This window comes from Tasmannia lanceolata, unplaced genomic scaffold (genome assembly GCF_043159265.1).
Source record: "Tasmannia lanceolata isolate RefF3 unplaced genomic scaffold, GAP_Taslan_0.1 ptg000044l, whole genome shotgun sequence".
NCBI classification, from domain to species: domain Eukaryota; kingdom Viridiplantae; phylum Streptophyta; class Magnoliopsida; order Canellales; family Winteraceae; genus Tasmannia; species Tasmannia lanceolata.
Window position 1 is genome coordinate 18,016,198 of NW_027518721.1, and position 14,606 is coordinate 18,030,803.

The 14,606-nt window shown below is 40.8% G+C and overlaps 1 pseudogene across 1 annotated transcript in view; it reads right to left on the reverse strand.

Annotated features, from left to right (window-relative positions):
• Window positions 1-4,720: 4,720 nt before the first annotated feature.
• The window catches only part of LOC143863877 (GDSL esterase/lipase At5g03610-like), a 35,302-nt pseudogene continuing 25,416 nt past the window's right edge, over window positions 4,721-14,606 (reverse strand). Inside the window, exons 4-5 of the transcript XR_013241020.1 lie at window positions 5,640-5,931; window positions 4,721-5,119 (exon numbers count right to left, since the gene is read on the reverse strand). The product of XR_013241020.1 is annotated as a GDSL esterase/lipase At5g03610-like (transcript). The remainder of the gene's footprint in view (window positions 5,120-5,639; window positions 5,932-14,606) is intronic.

A 14,606-nucleotide genomic window follows, 5' to 3' on the forward strand; every position in this document is an offset into this window, starting at 1 on the left:
AAATTCAGCTAGCCGTTTCTTCTCTGAACTTTTTTTAGAATTATCAATATTTGCATTAAGAGTTCATCACGAATGCACAAAACTCGTTTTGTTTTCTATTGCAATTAATTTCTGTGAGCTCTCGAAGTGGCTGCCTTCTTATATCAAATATCACTTCTGCAAGAGGTGTGTACCATTTCACTGTAGTAGGATGAGTAAATTTGGGAAAATGATCTTATCTTCAAGGTACTAACAATGTCTGTATGTAGGGTTTTACAAACTATGCGAAGCTCAATGTTTAAATTTATTGGATTCGGGATATTTTCGTACAGTACCCTTGGGGCCCATCTCATTCCATCATATATTCATTTTCAGATGTGTTGAACCTGGTGCCCATTTCTTTTCCATCTTTCGTACAGTACCCTAAGTACCTGTGTTATCATAATTCATTGGCTATGAATCCACCTTGATTACCTATCAGTTTGGATGTATTGAGCGGCAATGTCCATTGATTGCCTCTTTATTCCTCCCTAGGAGCTTGGTTGCTCATCCATTCAGGGTTTACACATTACTCTTGGGTCCATATTTTTTTTTAAGGCCTTGAAATTACAATCATCTTCGCAATCTGTTTCGTGTCTCGGATACCTCGCATATATGCCATTCTTAAGGTTCCTTACAAGGTCTAAAGTTCCATCGATTCAAAGAACTAATTTCCTTTGGGTCGATTATGACGGAATGTATCTTGAGCAAACCCCCTTCCCTTCCTGCCTTAGAGTCTTCGCAGGTTAAGGGATTTCTTCCTCTTTAGAGTCATTCCTATCATCCTAGGGTTTGGGAGTCTGTCCTACCCTTGTAGAGTTTTGGATTCTGTCCTATCCCTTCATAAAGTTTAGGATTCCGTCCTTCCATCTTTCAGAGTCAGTCTTCAGCATAGGAGTCAGTCCAGTCTGTCCTATCATCATAGGGGTTAGGGTTCTGTCCATCCCCTCATCAAGTCATGTGATTTTATCCGCTCCTGCAAGGTATATGATGATGTCCAACCCTTGCAGAGTCGTGATTCTGTTCATTCCCCCGCAAAGCATAAGATGTTGTCCAATCTTTGTGGGATATCAGGAGTCTGTCCTCCCCTTGTGATGATGGGATTCTGTCATGTTGAGTCAAAAAACATAAAAAACATCTCAAAAATCAAAAATCTCAAAAATCTTGAGTCATTAAGAGTGTAGTTAGGAAAATCTGGTCCGAACTACGGATGGCTTGATCCCTAGCTGAGGGGTACGTAGGCAGCTCAGGCGTGCTGGTGGCATCCTGAGTTCAGTCACCTTTTTTGCAAATATTTCTTATAACTTCATAACTTTCACAACTTCAAAAACTTCTATAAGCTTCAAAATCTTTCAAACCTCTCAAAACTTCAAAAATTCTTCAAAATAACCTTACCACCAATTTTCAAAAGATCTTCCCATAGAGTTAAGAATCTGTCCTAGGCGTGTGGGGTGTCTTAGAGGTAGGAGTCTGTCCTGATTGTGTTGCTTTGTCATGTCTGGTCGTGTGAGTGTCCCTAGAGTTAGGAGGCCTCAAGTCGCGGTCGGTTAGACACTTAGTCGAGCCGATGACTAGACTAGAATGCGCTTAGATAGCCCATGGTTTTCCTTAGGACACGCAGCCTAGTCACACATAGGGTGTAGGGTCCGCTTTCATTAGTTAGGGCATATAGGGAGTCCTAAAAATTACCATTCACTTGAACTTAAGTAATGGCGCAAGAAGCTTTAAAAACTAGTCAGATCTAGTTGATCGAGTCTAGGATAGCGGTCCTAGAGGGTTAGGCATTGTAGTTTAGCATAGGTCGCCGAACTACGTTGACTCTGATTCTTCCCGAGGCCGGGATACGTAGTGCAGCTAGGATGGATGGTCATCTTGGTCCGAGTCAATTATCGCATTAGAGTCTAGGGTTTGTCATATTGTATGTTTTGCTGTGTTTTCTTACTTTTCTGTACATATCCTATACTTTTAGCTGTAGCATGCATGTGTTTGTCCACCAGAACATAGACACCAATTAGGCATGACACTCATAATCTAGCTATTCTTAGGTGTCATGACTTTTATTTTCTTTTTGTGTGTGCTTCTTGTTCATCTCCGAGACATGCATGATTAGCTAGACGTTATCTCAAGGATATTCGTTCCCATTTCGCATGATTTTCGCCCAAAACTCTTCAAAGTTAATAATAAATGGCATAAGAGACCAGGTGCTCGCACTTGGGCGAATTGGGGGCGCCTAACCCCTTCCCCATTCATCATCAGGCACGGACCTTTTATATCTCTGGTTATCTATTCCGACAGAGCACAGCATGGGATCCAGAGCCTACTTCCTTGGATGGCGACTCTTTCTTCGTTTAAGGTGCCTCTCGGATCCGGGCTAGTCCCCGAATCGAGAGGTATCTCACTTTACATCACCGCTCATGCTGTGAGGGGCACTCTTTCGAGAGTTCCTTGGCGGAGCTCTCCTTCACGTGGATGATCCCGAGACTCGCGTGGGGGCACGTCCCCCCGCCTCTCTCGGATCGGGTTCCACAGTAATTTGAGAAAACACCCGCTTGATCATTAGTTAGTAGAACAGAAGTAAGGGAAGGAATATTTTCGATAAAGGGTCTTCCATTGAAGCATTGAAATGCCATGGGCAGTCTCTGCATTGTTTGTAAATACATGTGTGACTTGGGTGATTTTTTTAACATAACTAACAAGGCTAATTTTTCTTTTCTGCAACGTATTCTCTATGCAGAGAGAGTAGTTTAGTGATAGTGTGAGCTACGATTGGATTTATGCACTCAAATCCCATGCAACCGAACATGTAAACTCTCTCTCTCTCTCTCTCTCTCTCTCTCTCTCTCTCTCTCTCTCTCTCAATTCCTGGTGATTCTGGTATGATTGGATGAACTTTTTATGCTTATTTGAAATAAGTTAGCTTGGTAAAGATTACTGCTTATGAGAGGTGAAAGTTGGACTACAAATTGATGATTATGTCATGGCTATGACATTAAATGCAGCTGCAAATATGTTGAGTGTTAATCTTTCTTATTGCAGAAATGTTATGTTTTTTTTTAAAGGATCTGCAGCCCAAACCTCTCCCAAATAAAGAATGTCAATAAAAATGTGAGGTGGAAAAATGGGGGTTTCTATTTATACATATTAAAGAGAAGATGTTGAGAATGGTGTTAAGCACGAAAGCATTACTTACTCTTTGCAATATGAAAGAACGAATGTAGACAACCTATTTTATAGTTAAAGAGCATAACGTGCACAACCCTATCCTTGGAATGTGGAAATGCATAAGTTGATCACTCACACATTCTTTGATGAACACTATGGCCACGTATTGGATTAATCTTTGGGAAATCAATGCATGCTTTCTCGAGTAAAGATTGTGACACTGAGCATTTGTCTTTAGTGCTTACTCTTTCAAGTGGTGATCATTTTTAAATGATAATTTCTGTCAAAATACAATAATATAATGTTTTGACACGATCGTTTGAAAGAGTAGCACCTCTTTAATTTGGATACAAGCGACTATCTCGAGCAAGCGCTAGCCCGTGCCCTATTGAATTTGGAAAATATTGATTGTGCGTCTTATAAGCTGTATTCTTGTAATTGGTCCTATCATTTATAGATACAAGCGACTATCTCGAGCAAGCGCTAGCCCGTGCCCTATTGACTTTCATGGTTCTGATATGCATGCCATGAGAGGCACCTATTATTGAATCTTGTATTTCTTTGATGTTTTGCTTTGAAAGGCTTCTTGAAAGCCAAGTGATACATAAAGTTTACTTAATAAAGGAAGGAAACAGTAGTATTGCAAGAGATTGCATTGCATTTTGATGACTTTTTCTAGCCCAATGTCAAGTTTTTTCTTTTTGAATGGTAGGTAACATTTTATGAATATATCTCTGTCTCAACATGTATTTTGCAGTTTTATGTAGTAAAATACCTCGGTCCCTTTTATTAAAAAGGGGGCCACGACCAAACAATCATGGATAAAGAAGGCTCACATGCTTCGTCATGGGTCCATTAATGCACACACCCGTGTAGGGGGAGCTACTCGGTCGATTTTTGGGAATTTTGGTTGAGCTGTTAATATAAAATTGAGTTGGGTTAGGGTTGAATCCAATTCAAATTTTTTTAGCAATAGCTCAGCCCAGTCCGACCCAAATTTCACCCTACTTCCGTTTGTGTTTGAAAGTTGACAATGACCCTTACAGGCACCCTACTTCCTCCCCAATTCCCCGTAGTAAGAAACCCAGATAGGAAAGAGTGTCTTTTATAGGCTTTTTGGAAAACCTATGTATAAAAGGACCATGGTTTTTAACCACAAGGGTGGGGAGCAAACTAGAGAGAGCTCTCATTGTGATGCATAAGGAGAGAGAGAGAGAGAGAGAGAGAGATTCTGTCACAGTTTTTCTCTTGGGTTACTTCTCGATTTACTCTGTACAATCTTGGTTGAGAGGGAATAGAAAGGGTAATGGATTGTGAGTTCACAGGTTAATCTCATTATAATATTTGTATTTTGTTTTCTCATAGTAGAAGATCATGTTCTTGCCCATGGAAGTATGCATCTTGGCCAAACTATGTAAAATCTCGACGTTCATTTTGGGGTTTATGTTTATTTTTACTTTTCCATTTACTTGTTCATGACCTGATCGGATTTGTCCGACGAATGTTTATCAACAAATTACTATACTCTGTGATACTTGTTATGATTGTAAAAATTTTACTTTTGTTATTAAACCATACATATAGATTGTCCAAAAGACGATCAAAAGAAGAAGAAGAAGAAGGATCAAAAGAAGAAGAAGAAGAAGAAAGAAAGAAAAAATAACAAAAAAGACCATTAAGAACTCTTTCAAAAGAAACTAATAAGATCCCTCCCTCTCTCAGCAGAAGATTAGGAGAGAGAGATGAAACTAGACTGCAAAGATGCAGTAATAGCATTCCAGCCCTGCTGCGAAGGGCGCATAGTCCCAAAACAAGGAAGAGTCTGGCTTCTCACATACTGTATACATCTTCTTCCCATTCTCATCTATACTCCCACAGTTGTAGTTGCTATTTATTCCCTCACAACAGGGCTTTAATGGATTCTCAAACTTCAACTTCCCTGTCAATGTTTGAAATTAAAAGCAAAAGAATATTGTGAAATCATCTTTAAATAATTTTTGGTATTGAACAATGAATTTAGGGTGCAACTTGGGCTGCGTTGGGTCGGATTGAGGCCAGCCCTAACCCAACCCAATCTGAGCCTTGGGTCAATGAGAGTCAACCCTAACACACAGCCCCTTTAAATTTCTTAACCCTAACCCTACCCGATTTTCCAATTTAGGTCGGGTTTTGTGGGGTTGGAACAAATTGGGTTCGGGTTTTCCCGCGGAAAAAAAAAGAAAAAAAAGAAGAAGAAGAACCATAACACTAAGATTTTGATAGGGTCGGGTTCGGGACCTAGGGTTAGGTTGCCAAGTTCTCAAACCTAGTCTCTAACCAAACCCAACCCCAACCCAACCCAACCCAACCCGACCTAACCCAAGGAAATGCGAATCCAACCAAGCTGAAATCGGATTGAACCTATCAGGTTCGAGTTGAGTCCGGCCCAAGTTGCACCCTCTATGTGATTTAGATGATACCTTGGTTTGCTGGGCTCTGAAGTATAGAAATGAAGGCCTGGTAGAGATCGAGGATTGTGATTTTTAGACCCTCGTTACTCTTGTTCATCTCTTCCACGACTGCCCCCAATAAGAGGTTGTGGACAATGGAAAGCTGGTTCTGAGTCTCATTGCATCGTTGAAGAGAAGCCATGGGCAAACATCCAACCGGCTCTATCCCAGTAACGGCTATCTTTTTCACTCCTAGATCATTGAGGCGTTTCAAATCCAAGGCCAGCTGATTAATTAACTTTGTAGCAAAGCCTTGCTCACCCTACAAGAATCCAAGAGAAGTAGCGATGTTATAATGGGAAACCAAGCAGAGAAAATCAAGGGAAAAAGTAAAATGACTTAGCAAAGGGATGAAGGAAAGAGATGAGAGAGTTTTGGAACTGTTCCAATAGCCACTCTTCTGGGCTACCGTGGTGTTTACACCCATATTTCAAATTTCAAAAGAAAGGTTAGTAGATGCAGCTGAAATGGCGAGACAAAATCCCAACTGTATACGATTAGTCACATGCTGATGCAAAGAGCATTTCGAATAAGAATTGTATATGGGAACAAACGGATTATACCACCAACAATTCAAATTAGAATTCAAACAGCATTAGCTACCGAGGATTCGAGCTTGTTTATACCAAAGTTCTTGATGTTATGTTACGGTAAGGAATCGAAAGAAGCAGTGTTGTACCACCTTACACGCATGATAGTTTGAAAAATAGATCAAAATACAATTACCGTTTGAAAAATAGATCAGAACACGTGAGACATTAATACTCCCGGCATGTGCATTATTTTGAACTCCCAGACAGTGGTTTGATGAAGGTTGAATTAATTTGCGTATGTGTCGAAGAAACAAATATAAGACAGAGCGGTTGCAAAACGGTTGGCCGGTAACTTCCAGAACCAGATGGAATAAATAAGAGAAGAGAAAAATTGAGAACAGGTCGCCAAATCAACACACGACTTGTATCTTTTCTTTTATGTAGGAGTAATTCGTAACGTAGATCTCTTCATCCCTCTATATTCGCTCCCTGTAATTCGAGTTGTGTACAGTGAATGCACATTCAAGACATCAATGGACTTTTCTTTTCTCTTTATACTAAACAAACTATCAAGTCCATGTTCTTAAGGCATTCGAACCAACATTCGTTTGGTCGCAGTTGGCATTTTTATTAATTGGACGGGCTTTTGAAAATGTTTGATTGATGGGTATTTTTTCTGTTAGCAATGCATAGTGTAGGATTTATGCACCAATAAGTGGGAGAGCGTTTTCTCCTCCTCTGACAAGGCTTTCTTTCCGTGTTTTCTTTCTGATTGTTCTCTTGAGAGAAAAGGGATTAGCTTATATACTATCCCTTGTCCAAGACCGTTGCAATCCAATGGCTACAAGCACACCCTCTATGATGTTACAAGCAGTGTTTAAAAACGCGGATGTGACGCGGAATGTCGTCAAGAAAAGTCCTTGTCGACTCGGCGCAGACGAGGCCAAGAACGTGGTTGATGAGGTTGACACGGTCATAACTCGGGGAGAGTCGAAGGAGTTTATTGACTTTGTAGGGCAAAACGAGGAATGCAGATGTGTTACAACGCGGAACGCGGCCAAGGCAAAATGGAGTCGACTCGGGGGAGTTCCTTGTCGAGTCAAGGAGTTTTTAAACACTGGTTACAAGAACTAATTCACGTAGAAAACCAAACATGCAATCCACTTCCATCCTCAATGTTCTTCTAAGAACTGAAGAAACTATACAAATATGCTAATGATGGGAAAATAAATGAGAAAAGTAAAAAATCGACCAGAGACAAGTCTAAGATGTTAAACTTCAATTACAGAGTAAAGTGCAGTCTTCTCCACTCATCAAGGAGAGATATAGAAATTTATAAAGAGTTACTTGCTTGGATTAAAACTAGAAGTCCTAATTCAACCACATCACTAATTTGTGATTATTCTTTAATTATCCTAAGGATAATAATAAGACTTATCATCTAAAGCTCCTTTACAAGTAAAACACTAAGTGGAGAAATATAAGGGAGTTGGGCTTCCAACTTTATTCACGTGGGTCCCATGTGGGCCACACAACATTATCACCAATATTCTCCTATTTCATCCACATTGACATACTTAAATTTTGAGAAGACACTTCAAAGTTTTAGACACATTTTGAGAAGATGTATGTCCATAAAAATTTTGAAAAACTTCAGTCCCAAAACATATCCTCAATATGTCCTTATTGTACACCCTCGTAGTGTGTCTCAAGTGTATGAATTATATCGGCATACATCCCAAGTAGAAATGTTACCTTCCATGTATCACATACATAGATTGCCACTACTATACATTTAATGTGTGGTATAGCACTTTATTGAATAGGCTAGCACTGCATATTCAGGCCCAACTTTATAAATCCCCACAGACAATCCATCTTATCATAGCACAATGTGAACACACTCCAAAATAAGACAAAATTGTATATATAGGCAGAATCATCAACTATAGTTGCAACATGAACAATGACATAACTATCTAGCATTTGAGGAAATGTGGATTGGTAGATTTCGGGTTCATTACTTGAAATGTTAGTTGGATACTCATTACTGAAAAATTCTACGATTTATGACGAATCCTACTCTAGGAGTGACGTCATCTCTTTTGCCTTGGGCGAAGTTTGCTCACCAGATTATCAGGCAATGGACCTGTATTTCCTTCTCTCTTCCTCTCTCTGGCCGGAGTGGGGGGGAGGGATGAACCACATAACCACTTTCTTATTTCCACCCCTTCAAAATTCCTTACGAGCAATAGCTATATTCTGCTCTTATACAAATAAGACTCTAGGCACAGGTGTCTTATTCAAAAAAATAATAATAACAAAAAACCTCAACTTAGAGAAGAGAATCTACGCTGATATGACTCTATCTATGTTATTTTCGATCCAATCTATTTCAAGTGTAAGCGTCACTGCCCGACAGTATGGAGTACTGACCACACTGGGGACAGGCCCTTAAGCGAAGGACGGGAATGAGCGGAATCAATGTGTTCCAATTTATGGCCTTGCACCAACCATCCAATGGAACATGGACTAAACGGCTGATGATTGGAGCAAAGGGCAGGACTTGAGTGCTGAAAATGAGCGGTCCCCTCTAGTCCTAAGAGTAGAGAAGCTTCCGCATGTAACATTGAATTTCGACATGCCTGCCCTACAGAGTAAGGCAAAGATGTAGTATTAGTATCATCAAGCCAGCTGTGAAACAGTGTTTGGTATTAACACTTTTTTTGCCTACATTGTCAGTTTGTACGGAATCAATAGGTGCTGGAGAAGCTATAATTGCTTCAGTGGGAGCTGCTGTTGATATTGGAAACGTCCCTAGTTTCTCGTCATTGGCTAAACAATCATTTGGTTATGCCATTTTGGGCTTTGCTCTAACCGAATCTATTACATCGTTTGCCCCAATGATCATGTTTCTGATCTCATTTGTATTCCGATCGAAGAAACGAAGTTTCATTACAAAAACTGCATCACATATGTATGTCAAATGGTAGGCCCATTACAAACAGTCATTAAGGCGGTCTCCAATCTCACTCAGCTCAGGGCGATCGCTTGAATAGGGTGGGATTGATTGATCTACATCAAGAATTCTGACTTCCCTTCCCAGGAGCACATCTACATAATAGAGAGAGCACGCACCACACTCATACTATACTAGGGCCTTATAATAATGGTAGAGTAAGGAGGCGGCCCCAAAGAGGAATTGACCGGTGGTGGTTGGTCGAAGCTCCAGTAGGTAGCCACTCCCTTCTCAGGGAACCGTACATGAGAAGCCAGATATTGAAATCCAGCAGTTTTGCATTGTGATTGATCCCCACCCAATACAGATATGAGCCATTACTAAACCCATCGGCCCCTCACGCCCTCAGAGGTGTTATGGACGAAATAACACCCTAGGTTTTTCATTTGATACATTAGCCTAATGGTAGATTAGTTATTTTGATCATTCCACCTGTCTTTTACTGTCTTTTAGCATTAGTAGTGGCAGGATCTTTCTTTATCCTCACAATATAAATATCGCCTCGGTTTTTTCGAGAAAATCAATGGGATTTTTCCATTTCTATATATGAAATTACGAATCTACCAGTTTCTCTTTAAGCAAGGCAAGTCAGAAAGTCCCTTGTGATTCTAAAAGTGGCCTATTAAGAGAATAGGTCCTGTTCAAGGGGCCCGCCTTTATGAATCTATACCAGCTACCACGCACGACCCCATAGGGACGATTTCTGCGCCCCTCTCTAGATAAGAAGCAGAACGCTCCATCACCTGCATCCCCATTAAACCACTCTTCTCACCACCTGACATTCCCTTTTTTTCAAATCCCGTCAAACCTAACCTAAGTGGGGCTGGTAAAGGCGATCTACACTCTCCCCTCCGCCTAGGATTGCTGGCACCTGTTTGAATAAAGCACGGGTCATCTAACAATGCATTGTATCCATAGATTTATTGTCTGTTGCGCAGAAGCTTCATTCCTGGCCATAGAAACATCTCCCACAGTTTTGTTGCTTCATCGACTAACAGTTTTGATGAAGATGGAGAGATTTCAGCTTTTGGGACAGGATCGTATCAGATCAAAAGCTGGGTCGGCAGGGGGATTATCAAGCAATGGACCCATAGTTTCTTCTCCTCTTCCCCTCTCTGGCCGGAGTGGGGGGAGAGCTTTTGGGACAGGATCGTATCAGATCAAAAGCTGGGTCGGCAGGGGGATTATCAAGCAATGGACCCATAGTTTCTTCTCCTCTTCCCCTCTCTGGCCGGAGTGGGGGGAGGGATGAACCACAAACAGGTGTTCCAAAGGCTCCGGATGTTCCTAGAGCTGAACTCTTATTAGAAGTAAACTATCTTTCTCATTACCTTTCTCAAACAGTCACAAGTCGACACGATCAGTGATTAGCTACAAAATACTGTCAGTGCACTGAGGGCCCGCAGACCGAAAGGAACGACTAGACCGATGCCAGGGCGTGGTCTGGAGGACTTGAGTGAAGTAGGAAACAAAAAAGCCCGAATCGCGCGGGATCGGAGTACGGAAAGGGAGGCTTAGCTTTTCACTCCTTTTATCGCTATGAACCTAGTTTCTTCTGTCACGGGAAGAAGCCCAAGCGAAGGAACTCTCGGGAAGAGAAAGAAAATAGCTAGTTTCGACTTCAAGGACTATAAGGTAGTAGAAGCATTAGTGTAGAGTTAGATCTTTCACTTACTTGAGGGGTTCCTCTTAGGATCTTTCTTAAAGGACTCAGCGGTTAGAGTATCGCTTTCATACGACGAGAGTCAATGGTTCAAATCCAATAGTAGGTAAAACCGCGCTTTAGAGGGAATATAGGAAAGCAAACTGAGCTGCTTGAGTGCGCTGAGTCTTATCATTCATATGTACCCGAGGTGTTGCCCAAAGAAAGCGTGGTTCTTAAATCTCTTCAATAGATATTCTGCATATTTTTCTTGATTGATCCAAGTTCCATCTTCCCTTTGTCTAACTTCAATACCGAGGAAACCCACATAAGCTGTAAAAGTCTCATTTTGTTACTGATACAAGACTTTCAAATCATTTTTCTGTGGGTGACATATCCACATTGTCAGAAAATTGCTGAATCAATTCTCTACTCACAGGACTAGCTCTACTCAAGGACTAGATTGACTCGCCGACTCCCTACGCCCTACAACGCAAAAGACGGAACAAAGAGTTCTCTCTGCGGCTTAAGGCTCTATCCTCTGTTCCAGAATTTCTTGAGCCTTTAAAGGGACATGGTGGAGTTTATCCAACTGACCAGCAACTAATCTTTGCAGAGCCACTCTTCATATGCTATTGAAACCTTGACAGATCAACGCATCTGGGAATAAACGATTGATCTCTGTCAATAGACCTGCTAAAGACCCGAACCATAAGTAAACCACAAGACGGTTTCTTTCTTTGTCCCTAGAAAGGAGATCCCAATTGGTACCGGTTAGTTAGTCTCACGGAACGGCTCCCAAGAAGAAAGTTGTGCCCCTTGAGTTTATTTGCTTTTGGTTCAATATGGTATCGATATTGACCAATCATGAATCACCTACAATCCATATGTTTCTTATACAACTTGAGCGAGAGCCCGTTAGTCATGAGATCTGCTAACATCTATATAATAGAAATGTTCTTAATAGCCACTTGATGATTCATAAAGTTCTCTCTAAGCTTACCTATGTCGATGTGTTTGCTGTCACTGCTATTCTTCTTAGTGTTAGAGAAAAACATTGCAATGGAATTATCACAATAAATGAATAATGGCTTAAAAAAGAATCCACAATTCTAAGTCTTATGATGAAATTCCGCAACCACAACGCTTGCATAGTTACCTCATAGCACGCAATGAACTCCACCTCCATAGTAGAAGCAGCGATAAATCGCTGCTTCACGCTTTTTTATGAAATGGCACCTCCAATAAGTAAGAAGATATACCCCGATGTTAACACCCTAGAATCAAGGCACCCAACAAAGTTCGAGGATGAATATCTGATCACCTCCATATGATCCGATCGCTTGTATGTGAGCATGTGGTCTTTTATACGCTGAAAGTACCATAAAACCTTCTTTGTAGCGATCCAATGATCCATTCAAGTGGTACTCTGCCTAGCATCCCTAATGCGAAACCAATGTTAGATCTAGTGTAGACCTGTGCATATATCAAACTCCCAACTATTGATGCATAGGGAATATTCATATGTTCTTTTTCTAGGTCATTCTTTGGGGAATGTGCTCTAGTGAGTTTATCACCCTTATCGATAGGAGTTATGATAGGTGAAGAGTTTTGCGGACCACAAACTGCAAGTATACGAAAAACAAAAAACTCACCATTTGTAAACAGATATGAAAAAAGACACCTGCAGGTCTATAAAAAGACCATAAAGTCATTGTTTGCATATAGATACTAAAATCCGGTGTGGAGATTATACTCTAATGTTTCCTAAACATTCTAAGGACTCTCAAAGCCTTCTTAAATTCGTTCCTTATGCTTTTTTATCATTTTCTCCCTAGTATTCTGTTATTTTATAGGATTAGAAACTATTTTAACACAGACTTGCTAAAATCCAAAAGTGTTTTGAGTCTATTTCTATTTGTGAACTACTTCAACAGACATAAGTGGATTTTCTACTGGGTTTCATTATATCTTGAAAGTGAATTCACAGTTACCGTATGCACATAAATTTAACAATTGGTGAGGGTGAATATTGTCTTAATGAAAGCGACATCACTAACACGCCTTAAAGCAATCCATCTCCATTTCTCACATATCCTATGCAATCCCCGAGCAATTCGTCTCCATTTTATCACATATTCTTTTCAATCCCCACACCATATTTTCAAACAATGCCCTCTTAATTCTCTCCCTCTCCCACTCTCCCTATGCCACTCTCAATAGTTGGTAAGCTAATATTCCATGAAAAAAATCTAAATGGCTGTCAAGCATAGCCTAAGTTTTTTTATGGCACTGAACAAGCTAACTTTCAAGAAAAATATTGCACCCCTCTGATTGCAGACTTATTTGATCACTTGGGTAGAACAGGGTCTTTATGAGGGTGGACTATTAATTTGGCAACGTCATTAATCATGGACTTATCCAAGTCAACTCAATTTATCAAAGTTCGATAATTATTTAACCACACATGGTGTTTCTAATGATCATCAAGACACACAATATGTCTGATAATCTTAAGATTAAGATTTAATAATCATCACATACATTTGAGTTCATGATCATTTGATCATAAAAATGATAACCATTAGATCAAACATTTGAATATTATCAGATCATACCAAGTCATATGATCATCCTATCGAAGATCTGATGATCAGAAGAACACTTTTGGCTCAAATGATCATCAAATCACACATTATGTGTCAAATCTATCATTTATGAATTTCCTTTTTATGTGATGCTGCACGAATTAGGCCGTGTGTGCTGATAGCCAAAATTGCATTGGGCGTCACCTTCTACCCGGTTCTAACGGTAGGGAGAGAGATCGCTTCGACCTACTGCCTGCGCTCACAGACAAAAGGTTAAGGACCACCCGAAATTGGAACTCAGGGGAACCCTTCAACACTCAGTGAGAGAAGGAGGGCTGAATACATAGGGGGTTCCAGATAAGATACGTCACCTGGGGGTGTACATTAACCTTACAGTGTGCTGGGGAGAAAGTCCTCTAATTTGAGGGTCTGAAAGCCCTATGATATGAGGGTCTGAAAGCCCCTGGCATGAAGTGGAGGGTTCTCTTTTATAGGTGAAGTTTTTCTGTTCTTGGGCGCTATGTGACAATGACATGACACTGTGATAGTCACTGGAGACGCAGGTCATGCGTGTCCGATTCTGGGAAGTGATGTGACAAGACAAGCACTTTGTGTACTTTCAGGTGGTGAAAGTTTGGCGGTTGGCATATATGGGATCTAGTACGGCCGAGGCTTGATCCTGTACAGCTATTAATAATGACAATGCTGGAGGGTGACATGACGTTGTGTATTTCCCCAGGGCGAGGAAATCGATTCCCAAGATGGTGATGTCACGAAAGGCAAGTCTGTAGGAGGGTAGGTCTTACGAGTTGCTACCCAGGCGAAGGCCTTCAGCTCTGACTGTGTGAGTATGTCCCACCATGATAGCTGGCTGTGTGAGTATGTCTCACCTCTGCAAGGGTCGACATGTGGTGTCCGATCGGTGGCAATCTCATTTCATCTCCAACATATAAGCCCCCCACTTCCTCGAGTCGATACGATTGAGGAATTAGCTCTACTCAAGCAAGCATCAATTTGATGACGGGCTCTCCTTATCATAGACCACTAGCCTAATCCAAAGGTGGCATTTGACCGTTGAAGTTAGGGTTCAATGAACGAAGTCATTCCGTCTTCCATTTTCATCGTGAAGCATGAATGGACAGGCTCTGAATCGAA